At 34.1% G+C, this 13,888-nt stretch overlaps 1 long non-coding RNA gene across 1 annotated transcript; it reads right to left on the reverse strand.

The window, feature by feature from the left end:
- Positions 1-10,803: 10,803 nt before the first annotated feature.
- LOC128283646 (uncharacterized) lies at positions 10,804-13,422 on the reverse strand. Its single transcript, XR_008274043.1, has 2 exons — positions 12,480-13,422; positions 10,804-11,202 (listed from the first exon to the last, which is right to left on the reverse strand). It is a non-coding gene; the product is annotated as an uncharacterized LOC128283646 (long non-coding RNA).
- Positions 13,423-13,888: the final 466 nt, after the last annotated feature.

Below are 13,888 nucleotides of genomic sequence, written 5' to 3' on the forward strand. Positions count from 1 at the left end.
AGGAATTCTAGAGCGTACAGACAGTAATTTCCTTTTGGTTTTCTCTGAGGGATTTTTCGGATCATCTTTATTATTTTCTTCTGGATTACATTCTCGGATTTCTGATATAGTCTTATATCTTGGAATTTCTTATATTGGTTTTGCTCTCGTTCTTGTTTCGAGAATTATTGAGCTTGGGTTATCTTTACGAGTAATCTTTGACCTACGACATTAGAATCTACTATGATTATGCTTCTGGCTCGACTATAGAAGTGCGAGGATTTTAATGTCAAGAGTTCTTTAAAATTCTTGGGGTAAAGAATGGCTATTCTGCAAAAGTAAATCTGATTTATGTGCATTTAAGTTTATTCTTTGGCTCGAGAATAGCGTTACGTGTTCCTTGGTAAGTAGTCGTACAGTCAGGAATGATGAGGTTTTATTCTTATAAGTATGATACGAAAAACCTAATTAGTTGGATTTCTTTTATTCGAGAGATGTGGTTATAGTAAAGTTTTGAAACAGTTAAGAGCCTGAGCATATAGAGGAGGCTATAAGTAAGTAAGGTTTGAATACCGAGAAGCTCCGAGTTATGTAGAGAATTGTGTAGAGAGTTCTTAGTAGCACCCTATCTGTTCTTCCAAAGGGTAGTGAATTGTCTACAAGGTAAGGCCGATTATCAGATATATTTGAGATTTATGATTGTCAGTGATGGCATTTGATGAAAAAAAAAGAAAAAAAAAAAGAAGAGAGAAGAAAATGAGAAAGGACTAGTATGAATTATGTACCGGGATGTCTCTCTTCTCCGGGTAAATAAGAGATACCATATTGGATTGTGATAGATTGATGATAGTAGTCCGCATGACTATTTTGGTATGTACAGAGGTATTGTTAGACAGATTTGGACGAGTTGTGTTTCTAAGCTTATAGTTCTTAGAATGTCAGTTTTCAGTATTTCGAATTGAGCCGAGACTCTTATGGTAATTGTGGAAAGGTTACAGAAATCCTGAGTATGAGCTTGAGCTGAGTTGTTTTGTAAGCTGTGAGAAAAAGATATAAGTGACTCGTGAAAGTTGAGAGCAACTTTTTCTAGTACAATTTTCGGGGACGAAAATCCCTAAATGAGGGAAGAAATATAACAGCCCGATTTTGGGCCTAGTCGAAATAGTGGTTTCGGAACCACTATTCTGAGGCCAGAGAAAATTATTTTGATGTTATTTTATGTGTTATAATATGATTTTATAAGTGCATGTAATTTTTGGTAAGTTAATTTTAGCGATTTCTAGTCCAATTTCGAAAAAGGACTAAATCGCGTAAAAGGTAAAAGTTGTGTTTTGATGCCTAAAGGTGTTAAATTGCTTTGTATCTTAAATTAGGGGCCTTTAAAAGGAAATTAGGCCATTGAAAGTGTGATGGCCTGCCAAGGGAGACAAATTGGTCGAAAAAGCCAAAATTTGTGGCTTTTAGGTGACTAATTTGACTAAAAATAGAATAAAAGAAAGAAAAGAAAGATATCATCTTTTCATAATAAAATAAAGAAAAGAAAGATATCATCTTTTCTTCATCTTCTTTCCACCTAAAATGGGAACAAAGAAAGGGTTTAGAAGCTGAAAAATTTCAGTAAAGAAACTCCCTTTATAATGTTGAAAAATCGAGATTTAGACTTAGAACGGAAAGAAATCGATTAAGGGATGATTACGTCTTTTTAACCTTTGTCGTATCGAGGTAAGTTCATATGTAAACAATACCATGCTATACATGTATTTAAATGTTATCATTACATGAATTGTACAAATATTAAGTGTATGTGATTAACAGAAATATATAAGAAAAAGCCTTAATAGGCGAGGAAAAATCTCATTTGAACCTTAGGAATAGAATAGGATACGAGTGACATGTCACTAGGAATTATGAGTCTAGATGACTAGCTCGGGAGTGAGCATTTAAATGTCATGAGATATGAGGTAGCTTTAGCTACAATTGAGGCACTTATGTGCAAAGGTTTTTCCGAGTATCCAATTAGTATTCCGAGTGTTTAACGGGTAATCCGAGGAAAGAGTTGATGATGGTCCCAATGAGGTAAGTCATTGGTGAGTACGCACTTGAGTCATGTTACGAGTTGTGCAGGTATGTACACTAAGCCTATGAGAATGCCTTGACATTTGATGATCTATGATGTATAAATATGTGTTCTTACCATGATGGATGAAATGATGTTGTATTAATTTTGTGAACAATGATCATGAATAACTTACCCTTGACAGATTTGAGTTACTGCAGTAGTGTAAATATGAAAATACATTAAAAATAGTGGAAAATTAGTTAGAATCTGAATAAAATATAGGAATAAATCTTATTGAGTATAGTTCCTTATAAAAGAAACCGTGTAAGCAAAAGAATTTTCTATAATGAGATATTTGAAGTTGCATGGGACATAGTTAGAATGACTTTGAGATCCCCTGTTCTGAATTGAGAAAATCATTATAAATTTTAAAAAAATAGATATGAGTCATGATTTATATGTTTAGAATCCTTAATGAGTCTATTTTCAAGAGAAATAGATAAAAACATTATTCGAGTCATGTGCTATGAGATAATTGAACTTTAATGCAGAAGGGTCGGGACTGTAAGACAGTGAATCAGGGGTAACTTTGAGGAATAAACTGTACTAATTGGCTAAACCAAAAATTATAGAAATTTTATGGTTGAAAGATACATAAGTCTAGTTTCAAGAAAAATCAATAGAACTTAATTTGGAGTTTCGTAGCTCCAGATTTAATTAATTTAGTGACTGTTGCTCAGGAAGACAGCTTGTCGTGAACTTGAGAATATGTTGTAAACATTGATAAAACATGTTAATGAGTTGCTTATTGTTTTCATATGAACTTACTAAGCGTAAAGCTTACCCCCCATTTTCTTTCCCATGTTCCCTAGGGTTTCCAAGTTAGCTCGGGTTGGAGGCCGTCAGAGATATTATCACACTGTCGAGTTAATGCTATCGGGGTAAGTAAATCCTAGTGTTTCAAGTCTATGGCATGTATAGGGTTTTAATGTTGAGTATGTGATATTATGATTTATCCAAAGGCATGGGCTTGTTATTAAGGTAGTATATAGTCATGTGAATTGGCCTATGTCGGCTAATAACGGTATAGGCCTATATGATTATTCTTATGCATGTATGTTATTATCTCTTGTGATGGGGCTTACAGCATGTATACCTAGAGACTGAATTGAGATTCATTGATGAGTTAGTAACTGATGCAAGATTAAGTTATTGGTAAATAGTTAATAATGCCTCATGAATGGTTTGTGGATATGATTATGCATGCCTAGTGATGGACATGAGGTTTGTGACGTAATGATACTTATGACAAGTATGTGGTAATGATGTGAGTAAATTCTATGATATTTATTGCATAAGAAATTGTCATGAGCATAACATGTTTGTAGATATTTAAGAGCTCACTTATGCCATGTTGTATGTCATTGGATAAGTATATATGCATATGTTGTGAGGCTGACAAATGGCTTGGAAAATAGCCTTGTAATTGTCCAGACGGTAGACACTGGCGTGTGTCTAGACCATGAGTGACACAGGGTCTATCCCATGGGCGTGTTGTCCAACCGTGCGTCCCCTGCACTTAAAATTTTAAGTCAGATTAGTACACGGGCAAGTCACACCGGCGTGTGACATGGCCGTGTTTTAAAGTCAGTGTTGCACACGGACTAAGGGCACGGGCGTGTCCCAAGCCACACGGGCGTGTGTGACCACACGGTCTATATCCACACGGGCGTGTAGAGCCTTAAAACATGAAAATTTTCAAGTTTTTCTTAATTTCTCGATTTAGTCCCGAACCGCCTCTAATGCATGTTTTGGGCCTCGTGAGCCCGTTCAAGAGACAAAATTTATGTGAAATGAAAAGTTTTAAATTGATTGAAATTTTACGGCCCGGTTTTATATAGTTGATTGAGTTTAAGTCCGGTAGCACTTCAAACCCTGTCCCGGTGTTGGATACGGGTGAGGGGTGTTACATAACATTTTAGTTACTATGCCGTTAATTATTGTTAAAGGTGTAACGGTAAGCTGACACGGCACATTAAATCATCATTTCAAACAAAAATTTTAGGTTAAATTATACAATCGGTCCCCATTTTTTTTTTGAGCAATTTAAATTTTTTCTTTTATGATATTTTAACTTTCCTTTTTTTTTTCCATTCTCTTCTACTTCTTGTTAGGTTTTCCTACCTTCTCCATTTCTTTTAACATATCTGGAAGTCAAATTGGCAATGAAGAAAGGAGGAGGATGTCGAAAGTTATTATTGCCTATAACCAAAACCCATAAACCCATACCATCTACTAACTATCAAAATCCTCCACCACTACCCATCATCTTCATTTCATCCACTAACACATTCACCACTAACATGATCTCATTCATGACAAACCCAATAATATCACCCCTCACCAAATAAACTCACATTCAAATCAATCAAGAATCCAAGTAAACAACAATTAATAAGCCCCAAAAAATCATAAAGAGCCAAAGATTAGACTTGCAACAAAGAAAAAAAGTGTCGAGAGTGAGAGAGAGAGAGAAATGGAGAAAAGAGAGGGGTTAGATTCAGGTCAAGGGGTTCGAGGTACTCCGACAACTTTCTTGTCAATCCTAACAGTTAGGAAGGAGGTATTCATGAAAAGGAGTACATATCAGAAAATCGAGTCAATTTAATGGCTGATGATAGAGATTCGATATTGGGTAGTCCAAGGGATTTTTTGAGATGTTTTTTAAAGGAGGTCATGGTAGTGGTGAAGGTGTTAATGGATGAAATGAAGATGACGGATGGTGGTGAAGGGTTTTGATAGTTAGCAGATGGTATGTGTTTATGGGTTTTGGTTATAGACAATTATAGCTTTCGACTTCCTCCTTCATTCTTCACTGCCAATTCAACTTCCTAATACGTTAAAAGAAATGAAAAAGATAGGAAGACGGAGGGAGAACCAAAAGAGAATAGAAAAAAAAATTAAAAGAACATAAAAAAATTAAATTACTCAAAACAAAAAAAATATGGGATCAATTATATAATTTAACCTAATTTTTTATTTGAATGATAATTTAACGTGTCACGTTAGTTTACTGTTACATCGTTAATAGCAATTAAAGGTTCAGTGACTAAAATATTACAACACAATAATGTAAGTAACTAAAATGTAATATTTCAAATAGATATGACTGAAATTTAATCTAAAGTAAACAAAAGTGACCATAGATTTTGTTTACCTAAGTTGATTTAATGGGACAAAGAACAAAAATTTAATTTAATTTAGCCTAAAAATCAAAGTAAAACTAAATCCCATTTACTCCTTAAACCACCCTAACTTCAACTTAAATTTTTTAAAACTAAATTAAACATCGAAATTAAAACTTAATTTAGCTTGAAAAGTCCATATAAGCTCTATTTCAATAAAACCAAAGCTCAAAGTAATCAAAAGTGGACTGCCTGGACAAATTTAATATATATTCTTTAGAACAAAGAAGAAGAATTTTTCAGTTCTTGAAGACCTCAATGACTGACAAGTGGCACCAATGTTTCACTGGCACCTCAGCATTATAGATAAATTGTTAATTGAGTAGAGTTAAATGTATAGCATAATTGTTGATATTTTGCGATGTGAAGTTCCTGTTTCAATCTTATCTTCTTGACCCTAATAAAATAAATCACATTACATATGACAGTTACATGTTTCGCACGTGATTCTCTATATATGAGAAATGTCGAGTTTTCAAAAAATAAAATAAGGAAAATAAACTCAATAAAAACTTAAATAATATAAAATCATAACATAATATTCGCAGTGATAAATTAAGGAAAAATTTAAGTAAAATTAAATTGTATATTTTATGATAGTAAAAATATAATTTTATTATTTTAATAGATTATATCTTTATAATTTTTAAAAGATTAAATTAAATTTTATTATTATTAATTTAAAATTTCATAAATTTTAAATAAAAATTTTATATTTTATGTTACGGGACCCTGCCTCCGCACTGAATATTCGCAACAAGCTATAAATATATTCCTTGCAAGAAGAACCAAAATGTAAATTAGAAAACTGCCAAATTAAAAATGGATATAAAGGGTATAATTAGCCATCATAATAATACAAAAAAATATCTTTTATATAAGGCCGATTATGCCAAATTGAATTCTTTAAATAACGTTTACATTAAGTTTTAAAAAACAATATATCATTTATGCATTATTAGTTTTTTAAATATATTTCTTTTACAAATTGTCAAAAATTATGAAAATTATTCCTAATTACACAACGATTGAGTATTACCATAAATATTGCATATTCCAACTTGTAAAAACTTATGAACGTGTATGCCGCTAAAGTATAATACCAATTTACAAATAAATTCACTTTTGTCTTTGTTGGGGATAAATCAATAACAACAATAGTAAAGTAGAAATTGAAAAGATCGAATATACAAATTTTCATGAAAAAAACTCTTATGAAGAGGACAAAAAAATCACGGGTAAAAGGATATTTTATTAATAGAAAAGAAGTACAAAGATGGAGAGAATCAAGAAAAGAAAAATCCTTCAAACTAAAAAATAAAGAATTTTCTCAATCTGTATATTTTCTGTTGTATAAACCTAGGGTAACTATAGCCTACTTATAGGCTGAAATTCATAGAATCCCTAGGTTAATCAGAGTTTAACTAAGAGAAGAAAACCAAGAAACTTAAGGAACACGTTGCCACATCGCCATGTGGCTTTTGCGTCATTGGGACGAAGAACGATCGTGTTGTCGGGATGAAGATTCTCTTCTCATCGTGACGTCATTTGTTCATCACAACATCAAGCTTTATCTCGCCAAGACATCTCTTGCTATTTTGGTCTAAATGCGAGGCAAACTTCCACAAATCTCCACCTTGACTCGTCTTTTACTTAACTCCTTTGTCAAGCCCTATTATAGGCCTAATTGGATCTTCGTCGGATACTTACCAAGTCCAAGCAATGCTTGAACTTTGAAACTAGAAGGCTTTTTGTCAACATGTTGGTCAGATTGTGTTCTGTGCCATTTTTGTGAATCTAAACATTTCCTTGAATGATCACCTCTCAAACAAAGTTATATGGTACATCTGATCCTTGGTGAGATGTATGGCACTTTAACTATTACAATATACGACAGTTGCCCCTTGTCATAACTCGTATGGACATTCAAAATGGGATCACATGGCCGTGTCCCAGTCCGTGTCCAACCCTGTGTAACTCACTGACTTGGGTCACACGGCCAGATCACACGCCCGTGTGCCAAGCCGTATACTTTTCAAAGTGGCCTCACACACCCGTGTGCGAAGCCGTGTGCTAGGCCGTGTGAAGCTATTGACTTGTTTTATAAATAAGTATCACGGGACACACGACCGTGTCATCTGGCCTTATGTAACACACGGCTGAGACACACACCCGTGTCTCTACCCATGTGGACAAAAATAGGCCATTTTCCAAGCCTTATTTCTCACCCAATGTGGTATCAACCTACACATACCAAATAACATATGACTATATCATCAATAGGCATTCAAACCAACCACAACCAAGTCTATATCATGCAATTTCATTACCAACAATCCTAAGTTCTTAGGTATCTCAAATGATCATTTTAAAACATGCCAAAATCACCTTCAAAAACTACCTAAATGGTCAATTACATATATGCACTATCTTGCTTAAATATAACATGCATACCATTTTTCAAGTTCAACTATTATGTACTAATCTACCAATACACAATCAAAGCATTCCTATGGCAATCATAAATCATACAATATGAGACTAGCCACACATATATATACATACATACTAACATATACCAAATCAAGCCACATTAAATGGCTAATTACATAACAAAACATATAGGCTTCCAATAGCCAAATGACCTATACATGTCATATAACCAAAATACATAAAGTCCAAAAGTACCAAAATAAGAGTTTGAACTTCCAAAACAAGCGAGCTTTCGAATTACTATAGAACACAAAAAAGTAAACAAAGTAAGCAATTAAGCTTAGTAAGTTTGTATATGTAACACCCCTTACTCGTATCCAACATCGGAATAGGGTACGAGGCATTATCGGACTTATACACAAGCAAACATACAAAATTGAGACGTAAATTTCCATCCAAATTTAAATCTTTTCATATACATTCATATCGTCCCTAAAACGAACCTACGAGGTCCAAAACATGCATTGGAAGCGGTTCGGGACTAAACCGAGAATTTTAGAAAATTTCACAACACTTAGAAAATTTTTCATGTTTTAAGAGCCACACGCCCTTGTGGCTAGGGACATGCCCGTGTGGACAGGCCGTGTGGTCACACACACCCGTGTCCCTAACCCGTGTAACTCTTTGTTTGTCACCCAAGAACAAATTGAAGTCATACGGCCAAGTCACACGCCCGTGTGCTAGGCTATGTGGTCAATTTAATTTTCATAATTTTTCATAAAATAGGTGTGGACTTCACACGCCCAGGGCACACACCCGTGCCTGAGGCCGTGTCATCCACACGACTGAAACACACGTCCGTGTCTCCACCCATGTGCTCAATTTTGAGCATTCTATTTTGCAACAATTAAGGTGCAGGGACACACGGCCGTGTATCACACACGGCCTAGACACATGCCCGTGTGGATAAAAATAAGGTTATTTACCAAGTCATTTTGCCACCCTTCCATGCACGCACCTATAGAACAAAACATAACACCAATCCAAGCAATTACATTCAACCAATTCAGCCACAATCAAGACATCCACACATCATTCACATGCTACCATTTATCAAATACAATCATCACATACTTATCAACTTAAACCATAAAAATTTCTACATCCACGAAAATATCATCATGTGCATATATACTTAAACCAATATTATCCAATTTCAATGGCCATTTACAAAATGAATTATCAACCAATATAGGGCAACGTATTAGGCCAATTCAATTATGACACATAACAAAATAACCAAGTCCCTATACACCTCATAACTCAAAATGTCAAATTCATTGGTACCCAAAATAATCAGTTGATAGTGTGAGTGGATCTCCAACAGTCTTCAATCCCCGAGCTAGCTTGGTGACACTATAAGACAATGGAAAGAAAATGGGAGTAAGCTATATAGCTTAGTAAGTTCACATGCAAATAATAGGCATCATAAACCAACATTTAACATACAATTAGCATTAAATATTATTAAGATCTTATAATCATAACTTACTCAATCATAACCTTATCGAGGGTTATTCACATAACGAGCTCATCACGTATGAGTTTTCATACATACTAAGTCATCTCTAATTGGATTTACACACAATTTATCTTTGATATACTCATTAAATTACCCGTTGAATCACTTGGAATACTAAAGGATACTTGGGAGTTCCGTACACACGGTACCATACCAATGCCATATCCCAGATATGGTCTTACATGGGATCTCGTATCGATGCCAATAGCCCAGCTATAGTCTTAAACGAAGTCTTATATCGATGCCATATCGCAAATATGGTCTTACACGAAGTCTCATATAGATGCCATATCTCAGATATGGTCTTACACATAGTCTTAGTAACCCTAATGTCATGACATTTGTATCTTATCTATTCCTAAGGTTCAACCGGGATTTCACTTTTATCGTAACTTTGTCGAACACGCTCAATGGTCAATCATAATTCATACAATAGTAAAGTATTTAAAACATATTTAAAAAAAATACATTATTTACATAAGATCTTACCTCAGTACAAAAATAGTAAAAAAGAGACCTAATCGTCAAACACTTTGTTTTTCCCTCGATCTAGGTCCGAACCTTGTTTCTCTTAATCTATAATAGAAAATTCGAATCATTTATTATTAACATTACTCAATTCAGTTCAAAATTTATATTAGAGAAAATTTACATTTTTGCCCCTAAACTTTGACATTTTTACACATTGATCCCTAGGCTCGTAAATTGAAATAAATTCAATTTCTTTGACTCCCAAGCTTATCCGAACCTCTTTTATACTTATAACAGCCCAAATTTTTCATTTAATCACACTTTTACACACATTTTATAACCTTTTTACAAATTGGTCCTTTTGACATTTTCATCAAAAATCACCTAGCAAAAGTTGTTTATCATAAACCAAACACACATTTTCTACCATTAGACATCAAAATGCAAAAAAATTCTTCATGGGTAAAATTTTAGACTTTGATTTTCTTTCAAATTAGTCCTTGAAATAGCTAGATTAGGTTACAAGGATCTCAAAAACATAAAAAAAATTAAAAACGGGACTAGAACGGATTAGAATCGAGCTTGGAAGATGAACAAACCCTAGCTATGGTTCCCCCTTGAGAATTTCAGCCATGGGAAGAAGATGGACAAGATTTGGCTTTTAATTTGATTTTTAATTCATTTATAAGCCAAATGACCAAAATGCCCCTAACTTAAAACATAAAATTTATCTTACTTCATGTCTATTTTTGTCTACTAACTAAGAAAATGGTCTAATTACCATTTAAGGACATCTAATTTAAAATTTCATAACAATTAGACACCTCTAGCACTCAAGTTTTTCACTTTTTACAATTTAGTCCTTTTTGCTAAATTGAGTGCTCAAACGTCAAAATTTCCGAACGAAATTTTCATGAAATCATTCTATAAAACTGTATACCATAAAAATATAATAAAAAACAAGTTTCACTATGTCAAATTCGTGGTCCCGAAACCACTGTTCCGACTAGGCCTAAAATCGGGCTGTTACAGTATAGCATAAAACTCATCTTACCATTTAATCACAATTTAAGTAATTAAACATAGTATAATGCAACTCAATTTGATCTACAAGCCTAACATATATCCATCCACAAAGTTAGACATGAAATCACAAATCTCATGGATTCAATTCTCACATGATTTACGTACATACATGTACTGGTTTATATTGAATTCATATACTTTCGTAACATCACTATGCCCATTGAACCATTTGGAATAATACTGGATACTCGGGTAACTCGCAAACCAAAATGTCAATACATGGTCGAAACCATCTCTATCTCATATCTCGTATAGATGCTCACTCTCGAGCCATCATCGGGTTTGCTCACACAATCTGACGGTCAAGACGTAAGTACACGGTGCTGCTCACACAAGCTGACGAGTAACTGCAACATATGCCTAAAAACTCAGCCACTAGTAGAATGTATAGGACCAGCACCCAAAACACGGTAACCCCTAATGACATATCATTCGTATCCTATCTATTCCTAAAGTTCAACCGGGATTTAATACGTCGCCAAATATTCGTCAAGTATTTCTGTGAAGTGGTATTCATCAAGTATGCAATAATAAAGTATTTAAAACACAAATTACTTTAATGCTTATTAACATACGGACTTACCTCGAATTAATACAGAGAAAATTGACTGATCAATCCAATACTTTATTTTTCCCCCGATCTAATTCCGAACGTGGCTTTTCTTGATTTATATAATCAAATTTAACCACTTTAATTCATACTTTATACTATTCAATTCAATCCAATTTCATGTTATGGCAAAATTACCATTTTACCCCTAAACATTTGACTACTTTACAATTTAGTCCCTAGCTAATAAAAATGCAAATTCATGCAATTTAATCCACACCCATGCTAGTCGAATTCTATATAGACCTATAGCAGCCCACACATTTCATTATTTCACACATTTACCACATAATTTTCACATTTTATCAATTTAATCCCTATTTAACATTTTCACTCAAAATCACTTTACCAAACTTGTTTATCTAACAACAACTATTCATTTTCTATCATCAAACATAAAAAAAATATACATTCATCAATGGTAAAACCCTAATACTTTAACAGTTTCACAATTTAATCCTAGGCTAGTAGATTAAGTTACAACGACTCCAAAAACATATAAATCATTAAAAACGGGACTGAAATTCACTTACATGCATTAGAGAACCCTAGCCGAATGCACAAGTTCCTTCCATGGAGTTTTTCACTTTTATTTTTGGTTCAAAAAGATAAACCAACAATATGACATTTTTGTTTTCATTATTTTACTTAGTTTATTTATTAAATTACAACTTTAACATTAATTATTAACATTTAAAACCATTAAATAAGTGTCTATATTTGTCCACTAAGAATATTAGTGGTCTAATTACCATTTAAGAACTCATACTTTAAGGTTCTATAGCTATTTAATACCTTTAGCTACTAGAACTCCACTTTTGCACCTTATGCAATTTAGTCCTTTTTATCGAATTAAGCATGCAAACGTTAAAATTTCTTAACGAAATTTTCATATGACTCTACTATCATGTTTTGGACACTAAAATAATAATAAAATAAATATTTTTAGTTTATATTTGTGGTCCTGAAACCACTATTCTGATTTCACTGAAAACGGGTTGTTATAGTACTTACCGATTTTGAGTTTTGCATCTCAAATCGCTCAAGGATCTTCTTGATGTACCTTTGTTACGACAAGAATAATTTCTTGAAACGTCTATCCTTTCAATTTTTTATCCCCATAATTTCTTTGTTGCACCTAGATCATTCATCTCAAATTTAGAGTTAAGTAAGGTTTTAAGTCGTTCAATTTCTAACGGATCCTTAGCTGCTATCAACACATCATCAACATAAAGCAGCAAATATATGAATGAACCTTTATCTAAATATTGTAAATACATACAATTATCATGATTACTTTGTGCGAAACCAATACTTAACAGGAAGGAGTCAAACTTTTTGTACCACTATGTAGCACCCCAAACCCGGCCCAGACGTTAAGGCCGAATCCGACATGCCACTGTGAAGTCAAAAACCCGTGTTCCCTTTTTAGTGTTTTAAAAAAAAAGCCGAATTTTGTCAAACTAACCAAGTGAATGGAAGCTGTGCACCAGGTAGGAAACCGGAAAAGAGGTGGTGAGTCCATCGGACTGCTTAAGTACCAAGCTCCCTTCGGATCCAATCCTAGACATGCATACCGCCATTGCCACACTTTAACGTCATGGATATTTCTAGGAAACCGATTTGATTAAGTCATTTTTAGGAAAAGTGATTAATTTTGGAAAATACTTTCATTGCGGAAGCTTTGCTTGTTGTCGTGTTATTTTGAAATCAACTGTTGTTTTTGAAAACGCGCCCTAAAGCTATCCAATTTCAACAGTTAAAATAAGTATTACTTATCTTAGTAATACATATAAAAAAAACCATCAAAAATAAATAAGCGGCCTTATTACATTTAAAAACCCAAAACTTCAAACGTAAATAAAAGGATGTCCAGTTCACCAGAAGAAAATCAAACTTTCAGAATAGGTGGCCACTCCGAATTCCCTCACAGCTCCAAGCCCACTATGGTTGGGGATTACTGCGTGGATGAAAATAAAAGGGTGAGTTTGGGAAACTCAGTGTAAGGAAAACCCATTCAAAGCCCAAGTCAGCTCAAGCCCATTGGGCCTAAGCCCATTCAGTGCAGTGGTATTGGGCGAGCCCTTTTCAGATTACAATAAACTGGGCCTTAGCCCTTATTCAGATAACAAGATGGCCCATACGCCCATTTCAAAATACATGCAACATCAAGTAAACATATGCAAGCCCATTTGGGAGACTACTCAACCCACCAACCACTACACTCCACCCGTACCAGCCATACACTCCATGTGGGAATAGCTCAACCCACCTAGCCCAACACTCCACGATTCTTGACCTTGCTACTCGATTACGAAGAATTGAGGCAGAGCCTCCAAGACGTGGACAAGCCACTTTCAGTACTTCCTCCGTCAATATCCCAGTCCATGCATCGATAATAACAACATGGCATGCAGTAAATA

Source organism: Gossypium arboreum, chromosome 2, assembly GCF_025698485.1.
Source record: "Gossypium arboreum isolate Shixiya-1 chromosome 2, ASM2569848v2, whole genome shotgun sequence".
In the NCBI taxonomy this organism is placed as follows: Eukaryota; Viridiplantae; Streptophyta; class Magnoliopsida; order Malvales; family Malvaceae; genus Gossypium; species Gossypium arboreum.